The 17,675-nt window shown below is 38.3% G+C and overlaps 1 long non-coding RNA gene across 1 annotated transcript in view; it reads left to right on the plus strand.

Moving 5' to 3' along the window:
* Positions 1 to 3,872: 3,872 nt before the first annotated feature.
* LOC133272023 (uncharacterized) overlaps positions 3,873 to 17,675 on the plus strand; it is an 81,165-nt gene continuing 67,362 nt past the window's right edge. Inside the window, exon 1 of the long non-coding RNA XR_009744325.1 lies at positions 3,873 to 3,966. This is a non-coding gene — a long non-coding RNA (uncharacterized LOC133272023). The remainder of the gene's footprint in view (positions 3,967 to 17,675) is intronic.

Consider the following 17,675-nt stretch of genomic DNA (forward strand, 5'->3'; position numbering starts at 1 on the left):
AGACGAGCACTGAGCAGCAGTAGGTGTCTGAAATGCTCAACCTGAATTGTTTTGCCCCTTTAAGGAGAAAATCTAGTTCAGACAGAATCACAGCCTGGGTGCGTAGTAGAGAGCTTGGAAAAGCTTCGCTGTCGTCATTGTTGTTCTTATGGCCAAAGACTGTACCAAATAAATCAGAAATTTTTGTCTGTTGCACTCTTAGCTTTCTGGATGGAGTCTGTATTCAGCTCAGGTTGCAGGCAGAAATGCTCACGATAAGGTTGCTAAGACTCAGGAGCATGACTTCTGTTTGGGATGAAACGATTTCAGCTTTAGCCCACTCGGACATAGCACATTTCTCACTAGTTGTTAATTACTGAGATCAGTGTTCAGAAATATTAGTTTCTTGATTTTTACATTTTGATTTCCTTATATCTTTGTGTGTACATATGTATCTCTTTAGTTATACTCCTTGAGCCATCTCAATAACTTCATCAGGTTTACTGAGGAGGCAAAATGCTAATATTTAAAAGTTTCATGAGCTGATCCACTTCTTGGTCAAGTAACTTGGGTTTTGTGACTCAGAACTGTCAGTTGCTCAATATTTCTTGTGTCAGTGACTGCAGTTAACACAGAAATAACTTCCTTCTCATCAGGATTCTGCCAGTGATAAATACAACATAAATTAGGAGCACTGCACCTCATGTTATGCTTTATTTTGTGAAATAGATACGGGGGTAGAGAAATTCGTCGGTGGAGTGGTGCTTTTTTGTGCTTTTGTATTTTATCTGGTGCTAGTTGATTCTCCAAGTTGTATAAGAATAGCAGGACATGAGGGCTAATGCTGTCTAAGAGATAGTTAACTCCTAATGTGCTGTTGTGCGTAGTGTTTTGCTACACAGCCTTCTGTTGGTCTGACCAGCCACTTCCAGGTATTTATCTGTGGACTTGTAAATAATCCAGGGACCCTGAGCAAGGCTGTAGAGTCCCTCACACCTTATATGGCTGGCATTGCAGCATCAGTATTAGTGCAGCGCCTCGCTGACAGATTGCTGCTCTGACCATGGCGAGAGGTCACATGTATTTCTACCTCCTAATTTGCCCGATGAGAGACTATTGAGGTTGAAGAGAAGCGATTGCTCCACTCCTGCTTCCCTCAGATTGTTCTTTCTTTGAGGACAATTTCCTAAACAATCTTGCTGCTCTTAATGAGAAAAGCCCAAAGTGTTTATTGTAACCTGCTTTGAACTGTTAGCAGCTCCAGAGGAGGGAGGTCTTCGAACAGAGCCCGTCTTGTGCCAAAATGAGAGCACTCAGCGGAGCGGGGTTGAGGTACAGAAGCAGAGCAGCAAGGGAACAGCGTTAATAAAAACACTGCAAATGAAACGTTAGCGCGGGGTGGTGAAAAAACCCAATTTTATTTTGTTTTCACACATTAGGTTTTGCTTAAAGCAGACAAGTACCAGGGAGAGCGTTCTGAAAAGAGGCTTTGTATAGGAGCTGGGGCTCTATCCATCAGATTTGTCATTTCAGGAATGCAGCCAGATGTATTGACTTACTAGCAATTGCATTGGTGCCATCTGGCCTGCTGGAGGCTGTATTAAAGATGGAAAAAACTGAACAGAAAGAAATGAAATTTGTTCATCATGCCATTACCCTAGCTGCTTATTTAAAGAGAGGAAAAAATGTAACTTCTTGGCAGGGGGTATGCTGTTTGAAAATAAGATATAAGGTTTTAAGGACCGCAAGTTTCAAAACCAAGCCCTGGTGTTTATACGTAGACTTGAAAGCTGGGCCTCACTGTTGTCATTTTGTGTATGTTTTTTTTTTTAATGGAAAAATGCTTTCAAATCCTACTGTTCCGAGCTGTAGAGCAAAAAACACCCCCAGTCCCCTGCCTGGTCCACTGCAGCGTTTATACTTACTCATTCTCAGTGGTCCTCAGTACTATTTTAGCTGTCTGAATTCTCTCCTTGTCTCAGGAACTGAAGTTTGTAGGTGTTGTACTTTCTATTGCTGACCTAGGAATGTCTTCCTAATATTTGGATCATTACTTTTCTAACTTACCGGCATTGCTCTCTAAGGAGAGCTACTATTCCCAGTCCAACGGTAGCAATAATACAGCCCTTATTTTAATACTGCCACACCTAAATGTGCTTATTTTAATTAATGAATACCAGGTCTAAAGTATTTCCATACATTTAATAAGCAAGATGTTTTTCTTAATATTTGGAGGATCAGGGCTAGTGTTAATCTTTATTGACAGAATAAAAGTGAAACCATTTTCAGTATAGAAATGCACTGTGGCTAAGGGGTAAGAAGTGTTCCCCAGCCTTATTGAGTTATTATTTGAACTATACATATATTCATATTTAGTTCTACAAACAGTCTCCCTGAATCAATAGCTGGAGGCTGCCATCTTTCCGGGAGGTGATTCCGTTTGTTTCACAGGATAAAACTGTGGGTCTGAATCAGCTCCCACTGGAGTTAATGAAAGTTGGACTGGCTCCTGTAAGAGGCTGTGAAGCAGTTGTTTGTTAGGCATTTTCAACCTTTGCTGAAGGTCAGAAGAAAGACTTGATTACTGGGAAGTATAACAGTGTAGATGCTAAATTAGATTCTTTTCTGTTCTTCAGTACTCTCACAGACATACTGGTTAATTTACTGTCACAATAAAAGTTGTTTACAATTACTGACAACATGATGAAACAAAGGACCAGAGTCCCTTCTAAAACATATATTTCAGTTCTGCTCTGTTCTTTTTGCTTCTTTTGTTTTTGCCATTTAGGACAGAAAGCTCTTGAGGGCAGGGAAGTGGAACTTTGTAAAAGGCTGAGCTACTTGTGGGTGAAGTCAGTGTTTTAGCACTCCTGAACACACGTGTTAGAAGAATACACAATAATTTTAGGATTTCTGTGACCATGAAACCTCCATTATAGCACTGCCAGGGTCTTCACTGTGGTTTTTTTTTTTTTTCCAACAAGATGAGAAATCCTGGCACCAATACTGGAAAAGTCAACAGTGACTAAATACTCTTAAAAAAAGATGTAATGTTCTTACTCATAGCAAGCCATGGAGGAGTGTGAAAAAAGACCAAATTCAACCCTCATTAAACAACAGAATAAAGACTTCTGTCCACTCTGGAGAAAGCTGGTTTGTGCTTTCTAAGGAAACACTGAGCAGCATCACCTGAGCAGGAGTGTTAGCTGGTGCAACATTACGCTACCATGTCCATAGCCATAGAGAGCACCAATCTCTTGGTTTTTATATAGATATATCTATATTTATATATATAAAGTGCCTATTACCATATTGATAAACATTCTTTGGAACCACTCGGACATGGGTGAAAAATCCCCAATGTCTGAATCATCTCAGTAACATGCCTTCTCATTCTGCATTTGGGAGAGTGTCTACTATATCTGTGACACTCCATCTCCCTGCATCAGGATGGAGCAGCACAACCTCAGCTGATGAAGTGGACTTGGGGCTGCTCTGAGCAGCTGCTGTTTCTGAATGCCCGATATGTTTGCTGAAGAGCACTGTGGGGTTTTGTTGTCACTCAGTTTTTAGTAATGTGAAATGTTCTGGAAGTCGATTTAAGTAAGGTCGTGTCCCATGTTTCCCCTCCCTACACTAAAATTCAGTATCTCTGGTAGCAATGTGTGGATTATTCCTCCAACGGATTAATTAAAGGACTTAATCTCTGTGCCTTTTATTTTGTAAATTCAGAATGTTGACATTATTATTGTTAACAATAGTCTTATGATTATAAGCAGGAAGACAGGAGGGCTCAAGTGTATGACACATAGGACAAAATGCTGTTCTGGCCAGGAACCGCACACTGAGCGGAACAGCAAGGGTACAAAATATTCTGGGAAAAGAGAAACGTTGCCATTTCTCTGCAGGGAGCTTCTGCCCATGCAGAAGTTACCACCAGATATTGGCAGCTCTGCCAGGAACAGAAACATTTCCAAAGCCCTGTGGGTGAGTTTTGAGGGGAAGAAAGCAAATCATAGGTTTGAAAGTTTGAAGAAAAAATGGAAGAGTGACAAGAGGAATTGTCAGATTTACATTATGAAAGAGCTTGTGAAATTGATTTGGGAATAATAACTTTCCTCTCCATATTTCTTGGTTTTCCTCAGGTGAACTAGAAAGTAGTCCAGCTCACTTGAAATTGGAAAGATCTTCAGAAGTATGTTATGTTTCCATATTTAATCTATGAGAGTGCATAAATATAACGCACATGAGATGTGGGCATACATAAATAGCATGTGCGTATGCATTATTAAGTGTGGGATTACAGGTAGTGCAGTTTTAAAGCATGCTGAGTAACACCAGCCTCTCGATAACAGTAACACTGGCTCTCTCGGTAATACTAATGCAAATAATGCAACCAGAGAAGTAAGAAGAGTAAACAAATTAATAAACAATACTAAGTAAGAGCAGGTAATTAAGTATACTGTGAAGAATAATGTAAAGTAGTAAATCTTCCACATTTTTCTTATTCATTTAGCATATACATATGTTATATAGCTGCACAAATGGAGCATATACCTTCTCTGTATTTTTTTAGCAATACAGCACCCATAAGATAAACTAAGGATGACAAAGGGGTGTGTGGGAAGACAGGAAAACTTATTCCTCACTGTCTAGAGTTCTTTGCTGTCTAATTCCTTTTTTTCCTGCCCTTCTAGAACCCTGTAACAGAGAAAGCTGCTAGTGCTCGGAAGGCATAGATACCATCTTATCTGGTGAGTTAGATGGGTTTTTTGTATGGGTTTGGAAAAGTTCATTGTACACCAGAGAAGACTACGTGGAAAAAACCCTTTAAAAAGTTTGTAGAAAACCTGGAGCAGCACAGCATGTGCATATGTAAGTATTTAAACCAAATACAGAGTTGCGGTAGCCTTGAACAACTCTGAAACCAGTGGATGTTTTCTTCTTGAATATGAGAACAGTATTTTGTCAGTCTGTTTTTTATTAACACAAACAGGCTAGTGGCAGTGACATAGGTAGTGACATAAGGTGTATTTACGATAAATAATGGACTGCCAAAGGGGAGAACTGTGCAAGGGACAACTTTCATGTGTACTTTTTGGTGATGCATGACCTACCCTTATTCCACAGGCCTTTTATCATCTCTACACGAAAGAAACATGTTTTAGCCAAGATTCATGTGGACTTGATAGCTCTATCTTTGTAGCTTTTTCTACAGTACTCCCCAAAGGGCTGATACTAATATGTAGTCAACCACCTTTAGGCCATTGTTGGGTCAACTTGGACAAAAAATAGTAGTTTCCGAAACTTAAAACCCCTGTATCGGTGACAAGAGAAACAAAATCAAGTGTAAGTCCAGGCAAAACAGCTGGAGATGGCTGGCAGTTTCAGTGGCAATGTGATGCAGATTGAATGCCTTGTTCAAATACAATCTCCACAGAGACCTGTTGACAGCTTGCGCTGTTTCTGCTCTTGATGTTGGTATTCTGCACTTTCAGAGAGATCCTGCTGCCCATGAAGGTATGTCTAAGAAGTCAGAAACTTTAAAACATTACATATAACACAAAACTCTCCTAGTTTAATTCCAAAACTCCCCTAGAAATGAATCTCGTGAGGTCAGTGAGGGGAAGGTCCTGGTGCCACTGTGCTCTGTGTGAAAATTACACCGTGAATTCTGCACCAAGATTTTGCCCATTCTACTTGGAGGAATGAAGCTGCAGTTCTTTAAGAATATGGTTTTTTTCAACTCCAAGTTTCCAATATGCAACACTAACTTGATGTATTAGGGTTAAAATTACAAATTCATCACCTAATGAGAAATAGATCCCAAATCTATCACTTGTGCTACACTGCCAAAAGCAGATCCTGGTAACTGAATTGGCTGTAGTCATCTTTCTCCTTGCTGAAGTTCAAGCTCTTATGTTATTAAATGGTTTATTATACTTAGGTGATGTACTTAATTTGCTTGTTTTAAGGGACTGCTTGCTCTGGTTTCTTTTTCAATTAAGTGACCACTCTAAGTGCATTTAACAGTCATTGACAGTAGTACTTTGAATTACAGATCTAGTTAATCTTACGCTGCTCTTTATCCCCACAGCAGCGATAGCTCCAGAATCCCATTATTAAGCACAAAGCCAGCCTTAATTTTGCAATTAAAAGGAAAGTAATTTGATGATGCACACACAGACCGATGGGGCACGTGTGTGCATGTATAAACACTGGAGTATCATATGGAAGCTCTTAATGAAACCCTTATGATATGAATAATACTCAAGTTACAAGTGCTACAGCTTATCTGTTATGTGTGGTAGGTGATAATAACTCTGCCGTTCAGTCAAGGCAGGAAAGCAATTTTAGTAAACATAATACCTGAAAGCAATTTTCAAATTATTCCCTGAGTCCTAATGTATAGTAATCTCCATCACAGTTAGGTTATTTTTCAAATCCTATTTCTTTTCTACCAAGCATGCTGCAGGTTTCCCCACATTTGTGCTCCTGCCTTTTCCAAAGGCTGAAATGTACTCCTGCATCGCTTTACTTTTCTTTGTCTCTTTTTGTACTATTTACCTATGGACAGGGAAAAATTGTCCTTAATCTCTATGCATGGTGGGGAATGCTGCTTTTCCCCTTCTCTTTAAGTACCCACAGGGACAATCCAGTCTTTCACTATTGTAATTACTGCATCAGACAGTAACAGAACAGTATCAATATCATTCTAAAAGACATGGTTTTACTATTCTGACATAAAGGCCTTAGACTATCAAAATTCTTTTTTAACCATGCCAGGAATATAATTGAAAGCATATTAGCTGTATGGATATAGAAACCTAGAGGAATTTTGTTGGTCTTGTGGTTAGCTAAGGAAAGATGTGGAGAGACGTTTAAACCAAGAGTTTCTAGAAGCCATACATACACGTTCCTGAAATTTGAGAGAATGCATTTGACAATAATGCTCACTTTGAAAACTGGGTATGAGGCTCTTTAGGATTGTTCTTGTGTGCCTTTGGCTGCCTTGGTAATATTTTTGGAGAGAGAGTTTTGGTCACTGTTCTGGATTTGTTCAGGGAAGACAACTTGGACCTTTTGGACGTTGATGCACTTCTAGCTTGACTGCAGTTAAATGCTCTTCAGGTGATATTTCAGCTTAGCTGAGATTTTTTTCCCAAGCAGAACCTCTCTCCAAAAGTTGCAGTCAATGCGAACTTTCCTTTCAGATCAAAGTGAATAGACTGGCTCTGTGTTATCACCTGACAACATTATCATTGGGAATATTAAGCTGTCAGCAACAGATCTGAAGGAATCATTTTCCCAATCTGTAGTGAATTATAGGGGATGGGAGTCTATCACACATAAAAGTCTTTCTATTTTCTAAGTCTGTGCCTAATTCTAATACTTTCAATCTGACCTCAGGCTGGATTTCCCTCTTGTTTTAAATCATGCTCAAGACACAAGACACCTTCTAATAGCTTAGTTACAAGATTTGTAACAATTCAACACATTTGTGTATGTATTTATGGTATTTTTCATTTTAGATGTATTTAAATCTGTATGTGTATGTCTGGAGAGAGCAGTCTTTTTGCTGAAATGCTCACTGCCTCCCTGTTATAGATCTTTCCCTTTTTTGTTGAATTCCTGATTAATATGTTGTTTGCATCTCCTAATACTATCACACACATCATTTGGGACTGAGTGGGGGTCAGTGTCAAGTGGAACAGGATTAGGATGTGGGAGGTTGCTAGCATTAATGCTTAGCTACTAGGATTAGGATAAGGCTATAATTGAGCAGTTCAACTAACCTGGGATTCATCAAGAGATTTGCAAAAGTACATTACAGTGGTCAATGAAAGGAACTTTTAAACTATCAAGGCAATGTGGTATTACAAAGCTCTAATTGCAAAGAGGCAGGGTTAAGCAGTTATCACGTCTCACATGTACAAACGTAAGATGGTTTTGGCATTGCAGTGTGTGTTTCTGCTTGTTTAGAGATAGAGGGACAATGAGATATGAAAAAGTGTTTTGTCTAAAAAGTTCAAAAAATGGCAGAAAGACAATAGTTTCTAATGAAATCCCATTGGAGTCGTTATCTCATAGAATTTAGAGGGACTTGGAAGTGATACTAAAAAGTAAAATATCTCAAAGGACCTTTAAAAAGGTGTTTTAACTGAATGAATAACTGCAGCAATCTGCTATTAGCCTAGACAGAATTTCACCAATTTCTCTAATCCTGCCAATTTGCAGGCTATGGAGGTAACACTGGCTAGAGCAGACACATCAAAATATAGAAGTGGTGCATAGGTTTTGTGGTGGTCCTCTTGACAGGGATGATAAGTGCTAACAAACCATAAAGATGGTTCCCTTTGCATTGACAGGTCACCCCAAAGCTGAAATGGTCCACAATGGTGATAAATTCCTCAAAACTGCATCCTGTTTTCATCCAAATCTGCATTCCAGCCACAGTGTAGTTGGCAAATATTAGTGCAGAGAGAGCAATTTCATTGTGCAATTTGTCTTGGCTGTGCTCATTTTTTTTTTGGGGGGGGGGGAATGGGAATGAAATAGCAGCTTTTGATGACATCATAGCTATGGCCGAGATTAAAACTGCTCCCCTGTGGGGTGTTGGTGGGATTTTTGCTCTATCAGCTTCATGGACATGTATATTTGTGCTGTACTGGCAGCGGGCCCGTTTCTATGATTGTTTTATGGGGTGTCCAGTGTTATTAAGCCTCTCTGTGTTTTTTCCCCTTTCACTTTTTACTCCTGAGCTGCATTTCTGTAACCAATTTGCATTACTTTATGTTCAGTTTCATATGCCATGTGTCAGCTGAATTACACTTCACATCTAAAGATTCAAAGCCTTTGGAATCCTTCTTGGTGACTATACTGTATTTACTTTTCACTCGTTTGTGTGCAATTGAGGAGTTTAACAAGTTTTCGGCTGTTTTCCATGACTGAGCACATCTCTGCACAAGATGGATTAAAAAAAGAACCCTGTAAAGACCCAAAAAGAGAACATTTAGGAATAACTAACAATGCAATTTGTACCTTGATCTATAACAATCTTCCTGTGTTCTGGCTTTTATGTGCATTCAGCAATTGCGTTATTCTGTTGATTTATGAGGAAAAAAAAAGCCTATTCCTTATGTCCTTGAAACGCAACACACAGATAAGTCTTGATGTTGTCTCAGGAGAACCAGAGGGGTACTGAAATATACAAATCATTAATAAATTATCATCATAATAATGTCAAGCTGCTTCATGCTGGTCTCCATGAAACCCGTAATGGGCTTGAGGTTGTAAAAGTATGTATCTTTTCTTAAAGCCTTAAAATATTTTTACCATGGTTTCTGTTTCAATTTAGCCACATTGATGCATTTCTAAGGTTCAATAAACATAATGTAATGATGTGGGCTCTATCCCATTCCCAGAAAGTATAAATTTCTAAAGATTCAGCAATATCACCAAATCTTACGTCTTACTTTCCATGGGTTCTCTTGATTCCTGCATGGGCCACCCATGAAGTTACCCAAATGTGCAGTACTTTGTCTGAGGGTTTTGTGAGCTGCTTTATTTGGGAGTAGAATAGGTATCTCAAGTATGATTCCCTCTTTTTATCCCCTGTGTCTGTAAAGCACAGATAACAGAGATAGCCGTGAACGACTTAATTTTGCTCTTCCATCCAGCTGAAGTCAGCAGAGTAAAGATGGTGTAAATAGGGTCAGAGTCAGGCTTTTAGACACGATAAATTTCCTTATGCTAGTGGCAGTATGTTCAGAATGCTTTGTTCAGAATGCTTTGAAGTGCTGGTTTGTCAGAGTTCACAACAGTTCATTTCAGCTCCAAATAAAATATTATCTGACTTTGCTGGCTTTCCAGCACCAGGCGATGTAACAGTAGAGCTGTTCTAATTCATTTTATGAATCCAGTTCTCTTACACTAGTTTCTTTATTGGAATTCATACAGAGCTTTCTTTAAACACAGCTTTTCACTGAAGAAAAACAAAAGAGTGTTTATATAAGACAATAGGGCAGACATCATTTACTGTATAGAGTTGATATTGAGTTTATGCAACTAAGACAAAGGGAAATGAACACCCCCATGTGGTATAACCTCTGCAAGAGTGTAGCTTTGTTATTTTAAGGCTTGAAATGACATACCTTTTAAAGTTTGAATTATTGAAGAATATACTCTACAACACGTACTTTGTTCTACAGAATGCAAGCACAATAGTTTCCTTATGTCTTTGAATTTAGAATACATTCAAAACACGACAACTGCCACCTTTCTGAAGCAGTTTGCAATGTAGCATAAAATCCCAGTTCTGTGACTTAAAGAACTTTCAGCAGTTGGTGTGTTTTTATGGGGGGATGTCTAACAATGTCAGCACTAAGGCTTAAAATAAGCCCAATTGCCGAGCAGAATCCCTTTAACATTCAGCTTAATTCTGATGTCTCTATCCTCCTTCCTTCTCATCGCCTGCTTTGTGATCTTCTGAGCAAAACAGCCTCTTGGGACTTTTTCAAAGGTTTTGAAGCTGTGCGCAAGAAATGGTGAGGACAAGGAGGAATTTCAGGGCCTGTGGACATGGAGGGATCCAATGGACTACAACTTTTCCACTTTTATCTTCCAACTCCTTATTGTTTTGCAGTTAAGAAATAGCATCCTGAGATAACTGGTTAAAGCATAGCAAAAGATAAACTAATCTATTTATTAATAGGATAGAAATGAATTTTTCTCTTAATACTTTAGTGGCTCCAAAAAGTATACCTGACTGCAAAGAATATGTCTATTATATGTTAGAGCTGCCAATCATGTAACCCCATAGGACTGACCTCACTACAAGCTATTATGAAGTTAGAGTAAATCCAAACAAATTAGTGAACAGTGTCTGCAAGGTAAAGAATTTTTTTCCCATGTTGATATGTTTGTGAAAAAATCTAAGTTTAAAAAAAGAAAAGTAAATTAGAGGAAAGGAAATCTGAAAAGAGCTAATATCAGGGATGTGAAGGATAGCTATAGTTGTGAGGCATGAAGATGACTTGGTTTTGGTGCAGACCAGATTGCCCGTCTCTGGCTTCCAGAGTCATATCCAGGTAGTTGCTCAAGTGATTGTTCTAATACAAGCAGGGATGAGGGGGAAAGGAGCAATTAGTTAGTTTCCTCTTAGGAAGAGCCCTCTGAACCACTTCCCTTCCTTTTGGTCTGAAATAGTCTGTGTCTTCTGTCCTGCAGGTCATTAATTTACTATATAAATGCCCTTCTGTACAGAGGTTAGGGTACGGCTTTATGGGTACCTCAGGAAGTAACATCTAAATCTGAACGTGTTAGTTCATCTAGCCTGAGTTCAGTACCAACTAGGTAAATCACATTTGGATCATAAATGTTGTATCTACCTATATAAAGAACACATTTTCCAATGTGAAAACTCTTAGAATCTCAATAGGGTAAGTGGAAACCTGTGGAGGTCATCTAGTCCCAAAGCAGTCAGCTAATGCAAACCATTCATGACAGTTTCGTGTAGTTTATTTATTTATTTATTTATTAAAAAGGAGGGTGGGGAAAAGGCATATTTAATATTCTCTCCTGTTAAGGCTGTATTCCTCATGCATGGGTATGAAAGCCTCTGTTTGTGTTTTCCAGTAAACTGTGATGGACCTTCTCTGTCCTTTGAGACAAGCATTGGTGAGAAAGGTGGAAAGACGTTGGCTGACTAGCAACAAATAATGTAGCCTGCAGCCATCTTGCTACAGATTACCTGTTAAAACATTGGGTATATAGGGGATAGATCATCTGGTTCAACTGGCAAGTAGAATTACTGCCCTTCCCTGCAAGCAAGAAGTGTCTGTATATGAATGACAGTGGAGTAGTAACCCAAGCAAACTATGCAACAAAGCCATGCTTTACTGAGCTTTCTCACAGTATAGAATTTGAATCTAAAGAAGACATGCATATAGGGAATGTTTTCTTATGAGGGATGCACGGCATCTATCAGTGCTTCAATTGCTAACAAGTAACTAGAAATGTATTGACTGAAACGTACATAGAGTGCGCATCTTTCCATTAATAATTTTGAGTTTTCTCAAAACAGGCAGGTTCTGCAAAGCCATTTCACAGATCAGCTCCAGCTTGGCTATTTATTAGTCAGAATTTGCAGACTTGACTCTTAAATATATATATGGAAGTTGTGCTTGATTTCTATGGAACGAGAGAGTAATTTCTCAATTGTTCTTCTCATAAGGGCTGAATGCTGAAACTTTACCTGTGTCAGCTGCCTCCTAACCAGCTACAGCAAGTTTATTTTTAGCCAGTGAGAGACTGAAAGTTTCATTTTGAGAACTTCAAACAAAGTATAAATCAAGATCGTTTAGTGATAAAAAAGCTTGGCTGGGGACTTCTATTGGCTTTTCTATCCGAAATACAACATCGGGGTTTCTTTTTTTCATGGGTACAAATGTTATTTTTCAGTGGCTGTCAGAAATGGTCTGTTTCAACTTCTTATACAATTGACCATTGTGATAAGTCAGTGAGTTTATCCTTTTTGTCCATTAGACTGAATAAACACTGGGATTTTGTTCATCTTTTAAATCCATTATATGGCATTTCCCAGAGGAAGTAAGCTTTGTATTTACTTGTGTGGCAGCTCTTAGGAATATGGCATTTGAAATCATTCCCTTTTTTTCCCCAAAACCCACTTCCAAGAAACTAAGGGTCTGGCTTTATATAAAGGTTTCAAGGGCTAAAATAATTCCTTACTGTGAATCCACACGCTAAATTTAATTAAACGCAGGGCTACTACAAGATTAGATCAGGAGATTGTTTATATTGACAATGCTTTCCACAAAAAGTTTTGACAACCAACTGCTGAAAATAGCTGCAGAAAACCACCAATGAAAACCAGCAGTGAAAAGAATCCCCAAGACTAATTCACACAAGAGTAAAGAAGGAATAGCCGAAGACCCTATCTCAGCTTAGGTTAATGCTGGCCTCTTCGTGGAATAATTTCTTTTGATGATCTAAGGGAGCATTCTTGATGCTTTATATGCTTTATATACTTGCTATTTTATATCTATTTAAAGCTACAACAGAGATTTGAGTGTGAAATACTTTTTCAATGTGAGCCAAACACTGAATGAGGACTGTACAAAAAAAAAAAGTAGAGATTTCAGAGACACAAATAGAATATTTCCATGTGTGACAGGTATTTCTTTGGTAAAGTCTTTGAAAAGCAGAAACAAGACAAAAAGATGGAGGTGCCACAAAAGAGAAGTACTTCATTAGGACCTACCAAAAGTGGTATTAGGTCCAGTGATGTTGTCCTTGGTGTTTCTAAAGGTCATTTGACCAATAGCTACTAAAAAATAAAAGTGTCAGGAAATATTTCTGTCTTGGTGTTCTGTCAGATTGAGTGGAAATTCGGTTGCCTAACATAAATATATTCTGCCTTTTGAGATACAGTTCAAAGCCAGAATACTCTGAAAAGCCTTGTTTTCCTTGTCTTATGTCTGATTTACAATTCCTATGAAGGTGTCTCAGATGCTGTTGAACATCCCAAATAGCATGGGGTGCTTACATTTAGGCAACTGACTGCTGTGCTAAGTTACGGACTGAACAGTCAGAATTTCTCTGGAGCAGAGCCATAATCAGGAAGAGAATTTCCATTTGACTGTCTGACATATTTGAGTTAGTGTTAAAGAACCTGGGGAAGTTTCTTCTAGGAATAGAATCAAAATAATTGGAGTGTGGCACCAGCTAAAGCTCAAACATTTGTTCAGTTTCTTGTGAGGATTGAGCTTGTCTTTGGTGAGTCCTATGCTGGAATGGTCATTCTGATAGCAATATTCTGGAGAGAAACTGGTTAGCCAAAAGGTATCTTATCTTGAACATGTGCTTAACTTTTTCAGGACTGAATGTGAGTAGAGAGGATTAGCTCACTGGTAGGGTGAGCCTGCTCATCTTTAGCTTCTAAAACAGAATGAAAGGACTGATTATTATTAAGACCACATTTCAATTTACGTCCCTGCAATGACACGACAACTTTAAACTTTTCTTCTGCTTAACAAGGTCATCAGAATTATTTATGTTGCTAGTTATACTGCATCTGAACATAGACAGTGCTAGTTTGGAAACCAGAAATGCCGAGTTCTGCAACAGATTTTTGAGATCCAGTTGGAATAAAGTGCTAAAATACCATTGAGTACTAGAGCACTGATTGCTTTGGAAGTATTGACCACTATCAAACTTTGCACACATGTAGTTTAAAGAGTTTTAATATGACCTGCGTCCAAAATGAAAAACATGAAATTCTGCTTGAAACCTAAGTTCAGGTTTTATCTGTGGTGAAATGAAATGAATCTTTGCATTTGACCACAAACAATTTTCTTTCTTCTTGCACTTTTGACTCATTAGAAAAGAATCATTACAGATACTTCTTTTTTTTTTTTTTTCCCAATAACTCAAAAATTCAGTTGTGTGCATAGTTTTGTGTGGGACAGACCCCAAACTAGTTCCAAAAGCTAGCAAATCCCCAAATCCATAATATCTCCAAATCAAAACCTCTTGCATCCTTCTTAGGCATGCTTCGATACCTCTCACTGATTTCATAGAGGGAGAGAAAATAAACAACAAAGAACTGAAGAAAACTGATATATGTACTTACATCATGAAAAGATGCTGGATGCAAAAGGTAGGATTTACAAAAGTACATAAGCGTAGCAGGTCTCTCAATAGTTTTAGTAAATCATGGACACCCAAGTTGTCCACAGACCCCAGGAGGTGCAGATATATTTGAGCTGTCCCCAGGTGAATCTGCAAACGAACAGTGATGATACTGCATTGCTGGTAAGTTTTAGTACCTTTAATGAGATGCTTATAAACCTTAATTTAAGTACTTGATAGGGGGGTTGCACTACCATTTATCTGCCTATAAACTGAAGGAGACCCAAGATCCAATTCACTGGGAGTTAGGATACTTCTGAGGAGCTGAGCCACCTAAGTCAGATGTTTCTGATAATTTAACTCCAAAGGATTAAGGATTTTTACTTCATTCTCATTCATCAACAGCTGCTAGAAAGCTGTGTTAGAGCTTCCAAAATATGAAGTAGGCGTATGCTGTAAGCTGCCATAGAATCTTTTCTGTATTATTGGTACCATCAGTGCCTGATTAGGCATCATATATTTGCCATCAATTAATTTAGTCTTTCCCATTCTGATTTGATGTTTTAATGTGCTGGCATGAGAACTTGATCAGCCATTCCTGGGATAAACAAATGCAATAACTTTTTAGATGGAAGAAAGAATTCAGCCAAGGCCAGTGCACTTGTAATTCAAACATTATCTGTATTTAACCTTTCCCTGCATAGGTTAGAATCTCATATTATCCTCTCAAGGATTTTATTCTTGTTTTCCTAAATAATTATCTGGACTACCTGACTTTGTGCTTGGCTATCAAATTTGCTGAGTTAGGAACACTGAGGAAAGGTTAATGTGTTCTCCTGCAGATGATTATGTCAGAATGGACTAAGTCTGTGAAATATAAATAGCCAGAATGCCAAAGCAAATATTCCTATTCCCTTGAACTCATTAACAAAAGTTTATTTTAGATGTGATAGGATGCAAGCTATTACTGCAGAATGGAAGAGATGGATAAATTAGGATGGAGGGAATTCATGTGTAAAGCAGGTCAGTATCCAGTGGAACTTAATACTTCCTTACTGAAAATTCAAAAATGGCTTAATTTATGTACACATTCTTAGATACAAATATTTTATTTGATATTTCACCACTTACAGGTAGAGGTTTCTTCTTTCAGTCCTTTCTGAGTTTCTATCCTGAATGGCAATAAGGAAAATCTATTAACTGGCTCATATTTCATGCTAAAAGGGGAATGACAGCAGTAATTCAGCATAACCAGCATATAGAAGGGTGAACACCATGTAGAAAGTCATGTAACTTATGGAGCTTAATGTTAAAACATGAGCAGCACATCAGAATCCAAGGAAATATCTGGTGCATTTTTGTTTCTTTCCAAACTGTAAGTCTGATGTACTTTGTTAACAGAGTGAGCTGCCATTCAGTCTCAATTAAACTGCCAGAGCTGTAAGATAATAACAGCAGGAAATGCTTGGAAGATAAATTCAAGATGGTAGCTACAATGGGACTTCTCTGAACTGATTAGAGTTGTAACTATATTGTGTAGCGTACTTATAGTAAAGCTGAAATAGACTTTATTTTTCATTAAAGCAAGTAGTAGAAGAAAACACCTTATCTCACTTCCCTTCCATGCCATACCCAATACATTCACTCTTGAACTTACTCTGTTTATAGCTTGCAAGGGACAAGGTTTATTTGAACTGGTTATGTTTTGAGTTCATGTGGGTTTCTGCCTTCAACTGCAGAATGTACTCCACAAGTTCTTGTGTCGCTCTGCCTGGCTATTCTTTTTGTTGCCGTGCCAGGGTTTATCACCACTCACTTCTGGATAGTGTTAATGGTGCAGTCACTTCCTCTCTGCCAAACAACCGTAACATTCACCAGACTTCCCTGCATGTTACGGAGCAACTCAAGTATCATTACCTGAAATGGACAAAAAAATTAGAAATAAAAAAGTTAATCCTGTTTATAGAAGGAATTTTGATAGATGCTGAACACCCTTTTGACAGATTAATGAAAGGAAAAGTAGTCATTTTGGATATCTTAGCAGAATTTCAGCTGAGTGGTGCTTCACAATACTCAGGTTCTAAGAAAGAATTTGTTATGAAAGCTCATTTTTTACTGCAACAAACTGTATTTTAAAGGGAAATGAAAACCAAGCTAACGAATGATGGAGAAGTGAAATCAGTGATGAGCCACTGCCCAGTGCAGTGTCAGCAAGTAGTGTGGTCTGGCTGAGAAGAGCAATTCTCAAACAACCACAATTCCCAAGTCATCTCCTCTTTGTAACACACAAAATGTTATTAAGGGGGCCACATGGGAAGAGGTGGGAACTGTGAAACCTGTCAGTAGATGCCAAAGCAGACAGAAGTGTTTGTGTATATGCAACTGAAATTCTGGGGAAAAAAAGTTATTTTGCAGATTCCTGAGCAACAGAAATAGCTGTAGAACTCTGGTTGAAGATAAACAGTTTTACCACAACTAATCTTTTAGCAATTGGTTAAAAGACAGCAATGTTTACCTTTGGAAAACTACCACTGTGCTGTCAACTCCACCAGTTAGAGCAACTTTCCAAATTTACATCTTCTTATTCACTTACGCTTGACTCCATGCAAGTAAATGGCTCCCACTCACTCCTTACAGTTGAAGGGAAAGGTCATAAATCAGAGCCTTCTAGTCCTCCATGATACCAGATCAAGCTAGTTCAATACACTGTCCCAGAGAATTCACACCTTTCCTTTTGATATGGCATGGAAGATCAATGTCTGAGAGCGTCTGCTGGGTATAGTAGCCTTGTTGCAGAGCAATCTCCATTGTGTGAAGAACAACAGAGGCCAAAATTCTAAATGAGAGGTAGATAACTTTTCTGTGATCTTCATATTTCTTTTCCAAGATGAACTGAAGTGGAATTTCGATATGTTCAGAGAGGAATGTTATTCTAATGCATTCAAATTTTTGAAGTGAATTTTTCTCCTGAGTTTGGGCTGGAAAACCCATCCCAGACCAAAGAAAGCTTCCTAATGGAAATTTTGTAAAATCCAACCTTACTC

The sequence above is a fragment of the Pezoporus flaviventris genome, unplaced genomic scaffold (genome assembly GCF_033815535.1).
Source record: "Pezoporus flaviventris isolate CSIRO_AGI_PZ_B2104156 unplaced genomic scaffold, CSIRO_AGI_Pfla_v1 ptg000029l, whole genome shotgun sequence".
Taxonomy (NCBI): domain Eukaryota; kingdom Metazoa; phylum Chordata; class Aves; order Psittaciformes; family Psittacidae; genus Pezoporus; species Pezoporus flaviventris.